The sequence below is a fragment of the Mustela lutreola genome, chromosome 4, assembly GCF_030435805.1.
Source record: "Mustela lutreola isolate mMusLut2 chromosome 4, mMusLut2.pri, whole genome shotgun sequence".
In the NCBI taxonomy this organism is placed as follows: domain Eukaryota; kingdom Metazoa; phylum Chordata; class Mammalia; order Carnivora; family Mustelidae; genus Mustela; species Mustela lutreola.
The window spans coordinates 142066540-142080319 of NC_081293.1; the positions used below are offsets into that span (position 1 = coordinate 142066540).

The window sequence follows — 13780 nt, forward strand, 5'->3', positions numbered from 1 at the left end:
ATATCCACATTGAGTTCAGAAACCATTGTTTATTTTGTTTTCTCTCCATTGTAACAGTAGGACGAAATATTAGTACCTTCATAGAGAAGAAATTCAATAAACATTTGTTGAATGAAAAAACGAGTTACTGATATTCCTGATATGGCTTAGATGAAATAGTTGTATTCTTAGTTTACTGATTTACTGATAATCATCTTTTATTGAAAATCATCTTTCATAAGATCTATTTAATTCACCTTGTGGAACTGTCATGTATATAAGTCAATATAATATGTTAAGATTTTTTAAATTTCCTAAGTCTTCTCAAATAAAATATGTATAATTATGTTCTGAATATTCAAGAAAATAAAACAAATAGTATTATAATCAGTGTATTTTTTTTTAAAGATTTTATTTATTTATTTGACAGAGAGAGATCACAAGTAGACGGAAAGGCAGGCAGAGAGAGAGAGAGAGAGAGAGAGAGAGAGAGAAGCAGGCCCCCTGCTGAGCAGAGAGCCTGATGCGGGACTCAATCCCAGGACCCTGAGATCATGACCTGAGCCGAAGGCAGCGGCTTAACCCACTGAGCCACCCAGGCGCCCCATAATCAGTGTATTTTTATTATGAATTTTTTAAATTCAAATTTCTGTTTGAAATTGTTAAGCCATCCAGAGAATATCTCTATGAAACACTGGACCCTGTTCTCTATTAGTGGATAAGAACTCTTACTCTTAGAACTTTTAACACTACAGTATGTTGCCTTTTGAGGAAAAACTTAGATTATATTAGCCATATTTTCTAATTCTAATACATAAAGTCAAAAGAAATGAATAGCCAGATAAGATATGATCCCAAGGCAAATGTGGGAGAAAAGTTAGGCCTTGTGATTCCATAGTTTGTATCTACCAGAAGAGAGACCTCTAAGTGCTCTGGAAGGAAAGAAATCAAATCTATATAATTAGTTCGATGACGCCTAGCAATTAGGAGATACTAGTAAAAACCCTGTCTAAAGGAGGATTTTCAATTTTTAACTAGATGTAGATATAAATAAAATAACTACTGGTTCTCTTAAAATCTAATGACAAAAGTCTAAGTGCATACAATTTGATCATTTTCAGCATGTCTAACAATCCTGGATCACATCAGTAGAAATGCATAAGGTCTTGCATATTTAGTATATTTCTTATTTCAATTTTTGATCTTTTATATTTTTGGACATTGTGGCCAATTTGGGTTAGGAGTTATTATCAAAGCATACCAATATGAGAGATACTATCGACTGAAGTGAAATAAACTTTTCTAAATTTAAACCAATAACTAGATTAATTCAGATTTCAACATGCAAAATGAAAGAACAATTTAGGCTTATTTCACAGCATTTAGGTTGAGTGTACTCAAGAAAAGAAGTACAAAAAAGGTAAGTCCAATTGTAAACATAATGTTTGGGATAACTTTTAAAATATAATATGGTGGGGCGCCTGGGTGGCTCAGTGGGTTAAGCCGCTGCCTTCGGCTCAGGTCATGATCTCAGGGTCCTGGGATCGAGTCCCGCATCGGGCTCTCTGCTCAGCAGGGAGCCTGCTTCCTCCTCTCTCTGCCTGCCTCTCTGCTTACTTGTAATTTCTCTCTGTCAAATAAATAAATAAAAATCTTAAAAAAAAAAAAAATTACCTGTTTAAAAAAAAAAAAATAATATGGTAAGAAAAAATTCTTTAAAATATTTTAGCACAAAATGCAATCAAATCTAATCAGTTTGGCATTAATTAAGCTCTAATAATGTACTTCAGCATCTCCCCTAAGTAGTGTGATCTGTTTCCCCTTCATCCAGGTCGATTTGTGCACATTATGGTGTCATCATAATTTTAAAACATACTGAGAAAATGACAGAGCTGCAAAATTAAAATAAATGATTAATGGTATTTTTTTTTCATGTTTTGTACTAATAGGTATTACTGAGCCTTTAAATTAATAGAGCTGTCAAGCTCATGGGTGTTACAGATCCAGCAATGAACCAAAATGGAAATTATATATTCCACAGACACCTAAAGATGACACTTTGGAATATTTTAAAATTTAATTAGTAGGTGCAATTGTTTTGTTCCCCATAACCACTGCAAATTAATTGGAAATTAGTCACAACCAATCCTTTTTTTTTTTAACAATCTGAAATGAAGAGATTGGTGCTTTACACCTTAACGTTCTTGTTTGGGGGCCAGAATGCACACATGCAGTAAATTGCATTGTCAATTACAAAAACAACAACTGTTGTGAAATTAGGAAAAATTATGCACAGGTAAACAAAACTAATTAATGCATAAGTAACAGGGGAACACAAAAAATAATGCCCAACTAAACATTAACATTCCAGTCTTTGAAAAAAAAAAAAAAGGCTTGGAAATGCAAATTTATGCAAAAGCTTTTACCAATGAAGTCTTAAGTAAAAGAAGCTTTTAGTTTATGTTTTATTTAACTGCATTTGGTATCTCACTATCACTCACACCTTAAAAAATATAGCTACTAGAACAGCAGTCTGCTTACTCAAATATATTTTATGAAGGCAGAATACTGTTAATTTTCTATTTTTCAGAGTTTCTACATTTCGACTCATTAAATAGCAAATGGTGCTATTTCCTTCCTTAACATTTTTCCCTCTTCTGTATTTAAATATTACGCAAAATGCAATTTGCAGGCACATCAAGGAAATATTCATTATCTACATATACCTGTTAACATTTTCCTACTGATAATTTACGGGTTACTCTTTTCCTCCATCACTAAAACTATACATGTTCCCATGTTCCCTTGTCTGCTTTGCCCATCTGCCTCTCTCTTTTTTTTTTTTCCCTTTTGGCCTTGGTTAAAAATTATTGACTTTATTATTTATTTATTTGAGAGAGAGAGAGAGAGAGAGAGAAAGAGAGTCCATGCATGTGCATGAACAGGGGATAGAGTCAGTGGAAGAAAGAAACATTTTAAAAAAATTTTTAAAATTTTAATTCCAGTATAGTTAACATACAGTGTTAGTTTAGTTTCCTGTGTACAATATAGTCATTCAGCAATTCTGTACATGAGTCAGTGCTCATCACAATATGTGTACTCTTAATCTCCATCACCTATTTCACCCCTCCCCCTACCCACCCCTTTTGGTATATCGGTTTGTTCTCTATAGTTAATAGTCTCTTGCTTGGTTGATCTATCCTCTCTCTATCTTCGTCCATCCCCTTCTAAAGTAAGCCATTAAAGCAGTTTAAGATTCCTTAAAGATAGTGTGTTTACAAAGTCAACAAGTACGTACCAAGTTACAATAGCTGTATAATTTCTAATGAGAAAATATTTTATTAAATTTTCAAAACAAGAATAATTTCTAAAAAATCAATCTGGTGCATTTAATATTATTTAGTACTATTTAAAGTTAATCAATTTAATGCAAGAGTCTTGAGAGATTCAAGAGTTAGGTAGCAGATTTAGCAGATAACTTTCACAATGCTATTCTATTTGGATGAGTTTTAATATAATTTTCCTTTAAGGTAATAATTAAAGATGTTATGGTGAAATACCCTTTTCCAATATGAGTTTATCTGTAAATGATTATGGGAAAACAAAAAAAGTCACTGCTACATTTTCTGTAATGCTATGGCCAAATCTCAAAAAGATTTCAATTTTGTCCCACCAGAAAATTACATCGGTTTAACTTTTACTTTTTATGACTCAAGATCACAGGGAAGCTAGTCTGAATAATAAAAAAAGAAGAAAATTCAAGTGCATTATTAAAAATAAAAATACTGTACACCATCAAATAATACTTTTAGTGTTGGAAAATGTGGCGTGTAATAATTCTCAACAACCTTTCAATACTACCTTGAGATTTGTAGGTAGCTAGTTTTAAATAAGGAAATAGTTTCAAGAAGATTAAGTAATTCTCTGAAGTCCAGAGGTCACTGATATAACAAATATGAAACTCTGGACTCTGGCCTTTATTCTTGTTTTCTATCCATTGGAATATAGTTATTTCACATGGTTATCTTCCTAAGCAGTTTTTTCCCTCCCTCCTCATGGAAACCCCATAAAACACTGCTTTTAGGAAGTGAATAATATTCTTAACCCTAGACTACACTAAATTTCTGCCTCAGTGCTAGAAAAGTTGACTATTTCAGTTGTAGATGTTAGCTTATTCAAAATAGCTTAAAATATTAAACTTACAATAGATTTCAGATAAAAAGCTAATATACAGAAGTTTTAATAAAATGGTTGTGAGTCAATAATAAAAGAATGGTAAGGTTATTTAACTTCTGACCTGTTTTTAGTTCCTAGGTGTATGATCAGTTAATTTAGGTAGTAGGTCTAAAGGGATCCACCTACCATAATGATAAGCACATTTTAGCTATTTTCCTACTTCCTAAATTTGCCCCATTTTCTTCGTAGGTATCCTTATATATGGTTTATTGCTAAGTTTTAGTAGCTCCTTGTCAAGAAACACTCCATGCACAATTTGCCTTTACCCATATTTGTTGTTTCTCTAGCAATCAAGAGATGTTTAGGCACATAAACTATGGAGAAAAGCATTCCATTCCGTACTATTGTATCCTCTAATCTAATATAATGTGAAATGCTCATTTAAATGGTATTCCCAAGTAGAAAATATGGTCATGGTGTTCAACTTTACAAGTGGGCTGAGAGGGCCATTAAAACAATCTTTTCTTAAAAGGGTTTGTTTTGCTTCTCAACACAAATGTTCTACGCTGTTTGCTGTGGTTACGGCTGCTAGAGAAAGTCAAAGTGCAGGGAGTCTCATTGGCTCGCTGCCTGTTTGACACTTGGGCTCCTTGACTCAACACTATGCATTACAGAAAGCCTTAGAGACGTGGTATTTCCTCCTCTCTGAACTTATTTTCCTTAGGCAAACAGGGTTAATCAACTGATGACCAGTTTGGGAGTAGAAAAACAAGTTAGGGACAGAAGCGGTCTTAGAACTCTGCTCGGTGACCTTACCACACCTCCATATATAAGCCCCCCATACAGCCATATAGCTCATCTGCAACAGTCTTAATATATGTTCTCCTACAAAGTAATCTAAAAAACGTTTCTCATGTAGCCATCCACCTCAGTACTAGCTTAGAGAAACACTGAAAACTCTACCCTTACAGGTGAGTAGAAAAACTGTGCCTTTTTGATCCATTATTTTCAATCAAACAAGGTAGATGCTGTCTTAACTACCTAAATGCAGGACATGAGAATGGAAAAATAATTTATGATGTTTTCTCAACAAATAAAATGTAAGATTCAAAGTTTAGTGCATTTCTTAGACTTATTTAGCTTTTTTCGGGGGTGGGGGTAAGAAATGGGGATTTTGCTGTGAAGTCTCCAAGCTGGCAGATAAGTACTTCTGATTAATAATATGCCAACTTGGTGGGGACAATTCAGCCAGATCTCAAAATAGCCATACACAATAACACCTAAGGAGAGTTGGTGACAGTTCAGTTCTGGTCAAGCAGCAAGCAAACTCCATCCTGTATCTCCCACTAATGGCAACTACAAATCCCACATAGACTAGAGCAAGTATCTGAGGATCCCGAAAGCAAATGATAGCAGGTAGGCTGGAGAAGGAAACCCTGGCATAAAGTGCCACTGAACTAGTGATGAGTTTTCTTTTTTTTTTTTCTTCCCTCTCACATTTCCTAGCCAGAGATCTTGGAGGAGAGGGAAAACACAAAAAATCTATTCCTTAAATTTGCATACAATCTCCTGAGTTTACTCTTGAGCTGCGTATGCATAGATTTGTCCTTAAGAAGCTACTGCCAGCTTAAAGAACCAAAATAGGGGGTGGACTGCTACCCAGGTTCCACACCAGCCTATGAGTTTTGTACATGTAGAATAAATCTGAATAACATTGTGAAGACTTTGAAAGTTGAACTGACATTAGAAACTCACAGGAAGCAGCTCAGGATTTGTGACCTGAACCTAACTGGATCAATGACCTACTAAAATAGCAACAATGACAAACCAACATTCCCCCTAAGAATTGAACAAAACCCGGAGTTTAGTAACATAATATTTAAAATGTTCAGCATACAACTCAGAATTTCTCAACATATGATGACCTGGGAAAATCTCAAAAACTCACAAGGGGAAAGACAGCCAGTGATGCAAACCCTGGGATGATCCAAGTGTTAAGAGTTGCCACACAGGACCTTACAGCAGCTACTAAACTGTGCTCCAAAAAGTAAAGACAGGTACTCCTGAAATGAAAGGAAAGATAGAAACTACCGGCTGAGAAATAGAGGGTATCAAAAAAGGAACCAGTTAGAAATTTAACAACTGAAAAATACAATGACTTAAGTAAAACAAAAATTAGTTGGATGGGCTCAAGAACAGAACAGAGATGAAAGAGGAAAAGTGAACTTGAATATAGATGAATAAACTTTATCTGGTATAAACAGAAAGAACAAAGAAGAAAGAGAAAATATATCAGACTCAGAGATCTACAAGATAATACATAAAGTATCTAAAACAGATCATCAGAATTTGAGAAGGAAAGGAGAGAGTATGGGGCTTAAATTAATATCTGAAGAAAGTAAAGGCTGAAAACTTTGGCAAAGTCATAAACCTAAAGATTTGTGAAACTCAGAGGAACTAAAACAGAATGAGCCCAAAGAAATCCATGCCCACACTCATCAAAATCAAACTACTGAAAACTAAAGACAAAGGAAAAAATTGAATGCAGCCTGAGAAAATGATGCATTACATATTGTGAAGCAAAGATTCAAATGACTGAGGGTATCTCATCAGAAACCACATTATGTAAAAGACACTATGCGAGATATGAAGGGGAATTAAGGATGAATCTTAAAATGCTTACAATTAAGTCAGAAGAGCTGGATACGTATATGTATAGCCGAAATACAAGACTGTGCATTGCGATGGCAATGAAAGTTCCCACAGAAGTACAAAGGATAAGGCAAATATTTCAGACAGATGGGGAATTAAAAAGGCTTCATGAGGAAATTGCTGCTAAGCTTGGCTTTGAAAGAAGGAATTTTATTTTATTTTTAGTTTATATGTATTTATATCTCATTGCCTTTCAGAAAGATTTTGTAGTAAATTATAAAAATACATATATCCCAATAGGACAGGATAATTACTTCAGGTAATCTGAATAAAAGGGAAAAATAAATATATCAAAATAATAAACATAGGTTCAAATGAAAGAAATGCCAACCACAGGTTCTACCGAATTGCTGGAAGAAACCACAGATTTGTTTGTACCCTGTTTGGAAGCTCGAAGAATGAGTTTATTACTGAAACACAAAACAGGAAGTGGATATTTTAGGCACAAAATTAATAGGTATGAGTAGAAAGCTCCTAGAAAGTGGTCCCTATGAAGCATGACAGCCTCAGGAAAATTATTTAATGCCATTGCAAGGATTTTAAACTTTATTCTGTGTGAAAAAGGAGTCACTGAACTTTGACATCCAGGAGTAAAATGATCATTGTTGTTCAGTAGTAATTCTGGCAGCAATGTGATGGATGGCCTTAGCCATACCGGGAAGCAAAAAATAAGATGTTAAGGAGAAAAATGTAAATAAGCTGAAAACAATCTGAATTCTGTTATAAATGACAGAGTTGTAATTGATTACTAATATTAGAGCTACATTAAGGACCGAAAGAGTGACTGAGTGAGGCAGCAAAACATCATAATCAAGAAAAAAGGCATTAGAGTCTAGTGGCCTGCTCTACATCTTACCATGTGGCTTTGGAAAACTTGCTTAATTTATCTGGATCATCTGTGTTTGTTTTTAATGTATAATATGGGGATTGTAATAACCTTACTGACTTCTTAGGACTTTTATGAAGACTAAATAATTAATAAACAAACATACAGAACAAAACCTGGTTCGTGGTAAGCACTCAAGAAATGTTAGGCATCATTACCACAGTTTCCTCCACATGTAACTGGGACATTCAAATGTCTTGAAGATTCTATCAGCCTTCATCTAGTGAAAAGTTTTATAAACTAAAACTTTGGTCTGAGATTAATTTTTATTTAACTAATGATTTCAGATTAAATAATACTTTTAGGGGCACCTGGGTGGCTCAGTGGGTTAAAGCCTCTGCCTTTGGCTCAGGTCATGATCCCAGGGTCCTGGGATTGAGCCCCGCATCGGGCTCTCAGCTCAGTGGAGAGCCTGCTTCCCTTCCTCTCTCTCTCTCTACCTGCCTCTCTGCCTACTTGTGATCTCTGTCTGTCAAATAAATAAATAAAATCTTTATAATAAATAAATAAATAATACTTTTAAATTATGATTATTTTTATTGTTATTTTTTAAATATTTTATTTATTTATTTGACAGTGAGAGATCACAAGTAGGCAGAGAGGCGGGCAGAGAGAGAGGAAGGGAAGCAGGCTACCTGCTGAGCAGAAAGCCCGATGTGGGGCTTGATCCCAGGACCCTGAGATCATGACCTGAACCGAAGGCAGCGGCTTAACCCACTGAGCCACCCAGGCGCCCCAATTATGATTATTTTTAATAATTAAAACAACAAATACACCAATAAAACTTTAATGGACAACAGAACACTTTCTCTTTCTAAAGACTTTGCATTTTAAAGTTGTGCTGGATATATTCTCATTGTAAAAACAAGTCAAAATTAAGATAAACTACAGATAACTGCAGCATCTAGACCAATAGGAAAAAGATCCAGTCTTCTTAAGCGAGGGTAAAAGCAAAGGCTAGGCAAGTAGCCAGCGTCTGAGTCAAGTAGATATTACTGCCCAGGAAAAAATTGGCATCCGAGTCAGAAAACAGCATCTCATAGAATGGCCTACACAGTAGAAATGGAACAGGAGGAGACAATTGCTCTTAGGGCACTAGATGACCAAGTGTCTACCCCAGAAAAAGCAGGGATCGAGCCTAGGGCAGCTAGACAACCATGCTTGGCAGGAATTGGCTGAGTCCCAGGTCATGGCTGAGTTGTATGTTCAACATATTCCACTTTGGAAACAGATTGGGCAAGTGGATTCAGTGTGCTGAGAAGTGAATTAAAAAAGCAAAGAGAGACAAAAACACAGGTAAACACTTTCTAGAAGTTGCCTTGACTCCGGCTACCTTTTTGAGGAATCTTTATATATTATCTGTGGTCATTTCACCATCTAGCTTATGATCTGTTCATGACTTCCTTCCCATTCTGTACCACACAGAAGAAAGTTTCAAGAATTTCCTTCATCTTAATCATAGATGAAACACCTAGAGCAATATTCCACTACAACCTCTTAGGCATTACTTTCATAAAAGTATCACAAGTAATAACAAATATATGTCTATTAATATTTCAAAGTAGTAACAGAATGCAGTCTATATAATGTGTAAATTTGATAATACAGAGAGAAATGGCCCAAAGAAATGTAACTGCATACCAAGAAACAGGAAGATTAAAGTTTCGAAGGTTAAGAATGTATTCCTTCTTTGATACATTAAAATTCTTTGCTTTGAGAATGAAATGAATAAAGATAACTCAAAATAACTTTTACATGTATTTATATATGGAAAATATGTGAATCAATTGCTAGCCAACCTACATTATGTTCAGTGAAAGAAGGTTTAGTAGAAAGCATTTTTAAAAATTGTTATACTACCTCAAGAAGTATTTAAGAAATTCACAAACTCAAAATGCATTTGGCATTGGCAGTGTAATTATGTGTAAGGCACTGTGCTATGCTCCGGGGACAGAAAGATGATCAAAATCATGGTGCATGACCCCAATAAGCTTATATCTATCAAGAAGCTAGCAGATAACGTTGATAATTTCAGTGTAATATCGTAAGTGCTTACATAAGGCTAGGAAGCACTAAGGATGGGCTTTTAGACTAGCTGGGGTCGATGGGGTGGAGGAAGTGGCAATGTTCTGGAAGAGCTTTATAGAGGAGGGGCAACATGAAACGAGTCTCAAGCTAAGTTGTATAAATCAACTAAAGAAGAAGAAAAGCTTATTTGGACATAAGGGAAGTGTGTGAGGAGAGTAAAAGGAAGTAGGGGGTAATACTGGTGAAATAGGAAGCTTGAGTCAAATTATATTTTGTCAGAAAGAAATTAAGCTATTTTAAGTAGAACAGTATCATAGTGAGCTTAGTATTTTATCATGATCATTCTGGTAGAAAGGTAAAGAAAGGATTTAAATGGGAAAAAAAAATGGAGATGGGGAAATATTGATGTGATTATTGCCAGGAGTGTGAGAGAAATGAAATAGGCCAAATCAAGGACAGAGGTCATGGGGATTGAAGAAAGGAAAAAATTCCAGAAAAATGTCGTATTGGTAGGGGGACATGATATTTGAATTTGAGGGTATGGAGAGAAGTTTAGAATGGCTCTCAGATTCCTAGCTTAGGAAACACTGGGTACATAACAGTTTCACTAACTCAGGATGGTAAAGGGAGGAGCAAGTATTTTGGAATATAAGAAGTCAGCATATGTTTGGGGGGATGAGGGTGTGAGGCAGGTGATGAGTCCATTTTAGGTATATAGGTGGCTTAGTAAGGCATCTCCTAACATCACAGAACTTTACTGGGCACCCATCACTTGTAATGAATGGATATAAAATGAAATCTGACCTAGTTTATGACTTCCCATATCTCTTCCCTCCTCCTCAAGCTGCTTTTTTTTTTTTTTTCCCCATGATAGAGACATATTGATCAGTATGTTTGACATGCTTACAAAGAAGCACTGTGGAGCAAGAAGACAAAAAGGGGACAATAATTAGGCTCTGGAGTCCAGCCTGAAAAATCTATTGAACTATTTTAATATAAAGTCTTCTGGACTTGTCTCTTTAGACTGATATGTTTGTTAACATGGCCAATAGTTATACGGCCAAAGTCCATTCTCTGTTAATTCAATGTCTATTATGAAACTGTGAACACAGGAGTACGTGACATATTTCCATTGATTAAGTATATATTCATTATTCAAAGTTTTAAGCTCTTGGTTTTGCTTTTCCTGATATTTCAACTCTGGATTGCTGAAATTTCTAGGTAGATATTATCTTAATTCTTTTTTTTTAATTTACTTTTTATTGTGGTAAAATATACATAACAGAAAATTTAACATTTTCACCATTCTTAAAGCATACAGCTTAATAGCATTAAGCTCATTTACTTTGCTGTGCAACCATCACCACTATTGATCTCCAGAACTTATATTACTTTGATTTTTAAAAAAATACATTTGATATAAGAATCAAGACCATTTATCATGTGCCTTTCAATTTCATATATTCTACTTAAAGAAAAACAGAACTTCTGCTATGCTCTAACATTATATCTAAAGCAATTCCTTCATAAATTAAATATCAGCTAATGGATATTTAAATTCAGCTATAGATTCTGATATTCTATATGAAAAAACATCTTGTTAATTCAATTGAAACAAACATACTCTTTGGCTAAACCACTGCAATGCTATGAAGACTAAACACTCTCTTCATTTAAAGTGAAATTTAAAGTTCAGAACTCCATGTGGTTCTAGGAAAAGCAGAGTTTGCCAGAATGTGAAATGACAATAATGAGCCATAGTCTAGTACAGCTCTTGGCCCACCATAGACTGGAATAAATGTTTTAAAAGAATAAGAGAACTGAAGGAAAGAAAATTAAACATAAGTTATATATATTATTACTAATTTAACAGTTGCATAGATCATGATAAATAACAGGCAAATTAAGTATCTTGTTACTAATTGAAAGTTAAGTTAACAAAAGTATCTTTAGAAGTGCTTGTGTAAAATAAACTGAAAATCATTCTAAAACAGTAGATTTTCATAGACATAGACTTTTTAAAGCTGGAAAAGACAGTAAGTGATTTATCAGAAGTCACACTCCAGCAGAGGCCCCAGGCCTTCACAAGTTGAGATCCACAGTGGGGAGTAAGACTGTGGAGCCAGACTACTTGCATTTTAATTTCTACGCCGCCACTTTTCATCTGTGTGGAATCAGGCAAACTATTTGACCTTTGTCTGCTTCAGCTGCATTATCCATAAAGTGAAACTAATCATAGGGTTTTTGTGAAAACTAAATGTGTCAATACAGGTCAAGTGTCTCAAACTGTACACGGCACAAACTAAAAGCTTACTACATGTTGGATGATATTATTACCACTAAATCCTTCTGGATTTAAAACATGGACAAAGGAAGAAACTTCCTTTCATCCTGAGAAGAATCCAAAAAATAGAGTCTTTGTGGAAGGTGTTTTTTATTTTTCCTCTTGTCAACCAAGCTGATGAAAACTCACCTTTCATTAAAAACAATACTGCCAATAGCCCCCACCATCATTAGACCACTATCCGCCCCCCCCACCACCAACACCACCATCACCAGCGTCACCACCACCAACACCACCACCACCACCAACACCATCACAAGCATCACCACGACCATCAATAGCAACTCCACCAGTTCATCCCAACCACCAGCACCAGCACACATCACCAGTGCCTTAACACACCACCACCACCACCACCACTTGTAGCAACAGTAACAACACTTTCAACACCGGTGTGAGTATAAACATGAACTCAGAAGTGTCACTGGGAGCATGAAGAATAACAAAGATGTGAGTATCTACACGCTGGAAAAGAGAGAACAGGAATCTTTTTAAAGCTATTTGGAACCCCCCACAAAGATAGCAGAAAGCACAGGAAGTAGCCAATCAAAAGATCTTTAAAACAAGTCTGTTTTACATGATTATTAGAGAATTAACAGATTTGCAAACTTGGGGTTCAAAGAGCTAAAACCATATAATAGGAATATACTGAAAAGAATATGCTAGGAATAAACAAAAGGTGATATCTGTCTGATATACACAAAGAGGAAGCCAATAACTTTAGAGTAAAACCACTGGAAAGGTAAAATTAGAAGTTCCCTTTTTCATGCTACAGTGCACTGGTTGGAATCTGGAGCTAAATCTGTTTAAATTAGGGGTCAAGAGAAGGGGCCTTAAAGAGTCCTGGGTTTGAGTTCCATTTCTGCTACATATCTGACCTTGAGTAAGTTATGGAACCTTCCAAAGCCTCTGTTTTCTCCATCTGAATAATGATGAGGTCCATTATTTAATGTATATGTGACTATTTAATATACCAATACAATCTTGAATGTCAACTATATCTCAAATTAAAACAAAACAAACTTAAACGTATAACACCAGCACTTAGCACAATGCTCATACCAGTCTAAGATTAAGACCCCCTGTTCATTCCCTAACTGGTTGCCCTCCCAATCGTAACTACGCAGTAAATGCGTCATCATTTACATGTACGAGCTAACCTGGATTCATCTCCTTCTCTCAGCCCCGAGGGAACTCAATAGCAAATTCTTCTTGTCCCATTCCAGAAAGTAGCTCAAATTTATCCTCTTCTCTGTCACTATCTGTGCTCAAGTCCAGACTCCTCTGTGAGACTCTGTCCCAGGGGCTACTCAGTATAATCCATTTTCCACAAAGCAGCCAAGGTGAACTTTTAATATGTAAATCAAATGATTCACTCTACAAATGGAAATTGGAATTTTGTGGGGGGCGTCTAAATGTCTGACTTAAATAATATCTTATTCTGGAGAAAACAAGGATGGGGGAGTTTTCTACAAAGAGGGATGCCCTCAAATCCCCAAATGGAGGTAAAAGAACAGATGGATAATGATTCAGGAAGACTCATGTCTGAAGGCCCATAAAAAAATTTTCTCTTAAGGAGATCTGAAACAAGTACAAGAAAGATTTAAAGCATTTTTAAAATTTTGATTAGTTCCAGAGTTTATAATTGATCTATG

At 35.3% G+C, this 13780-nt stretch overlaps 1 protein-coding gene across 7 annotated transcripts in view; it reads right to left on the bottom strand.

Moving 5' to 3' along the window:
• DGKB (diacylglycerol kinase beta) overlaps positions 1–13780 on the bottom strand; it is a 719270-nt gene that overhangs the window by 22659 nt on the left and 682831 nt on the right. The gene's annotated exons all lie outside the window — the stretch shown is intronic.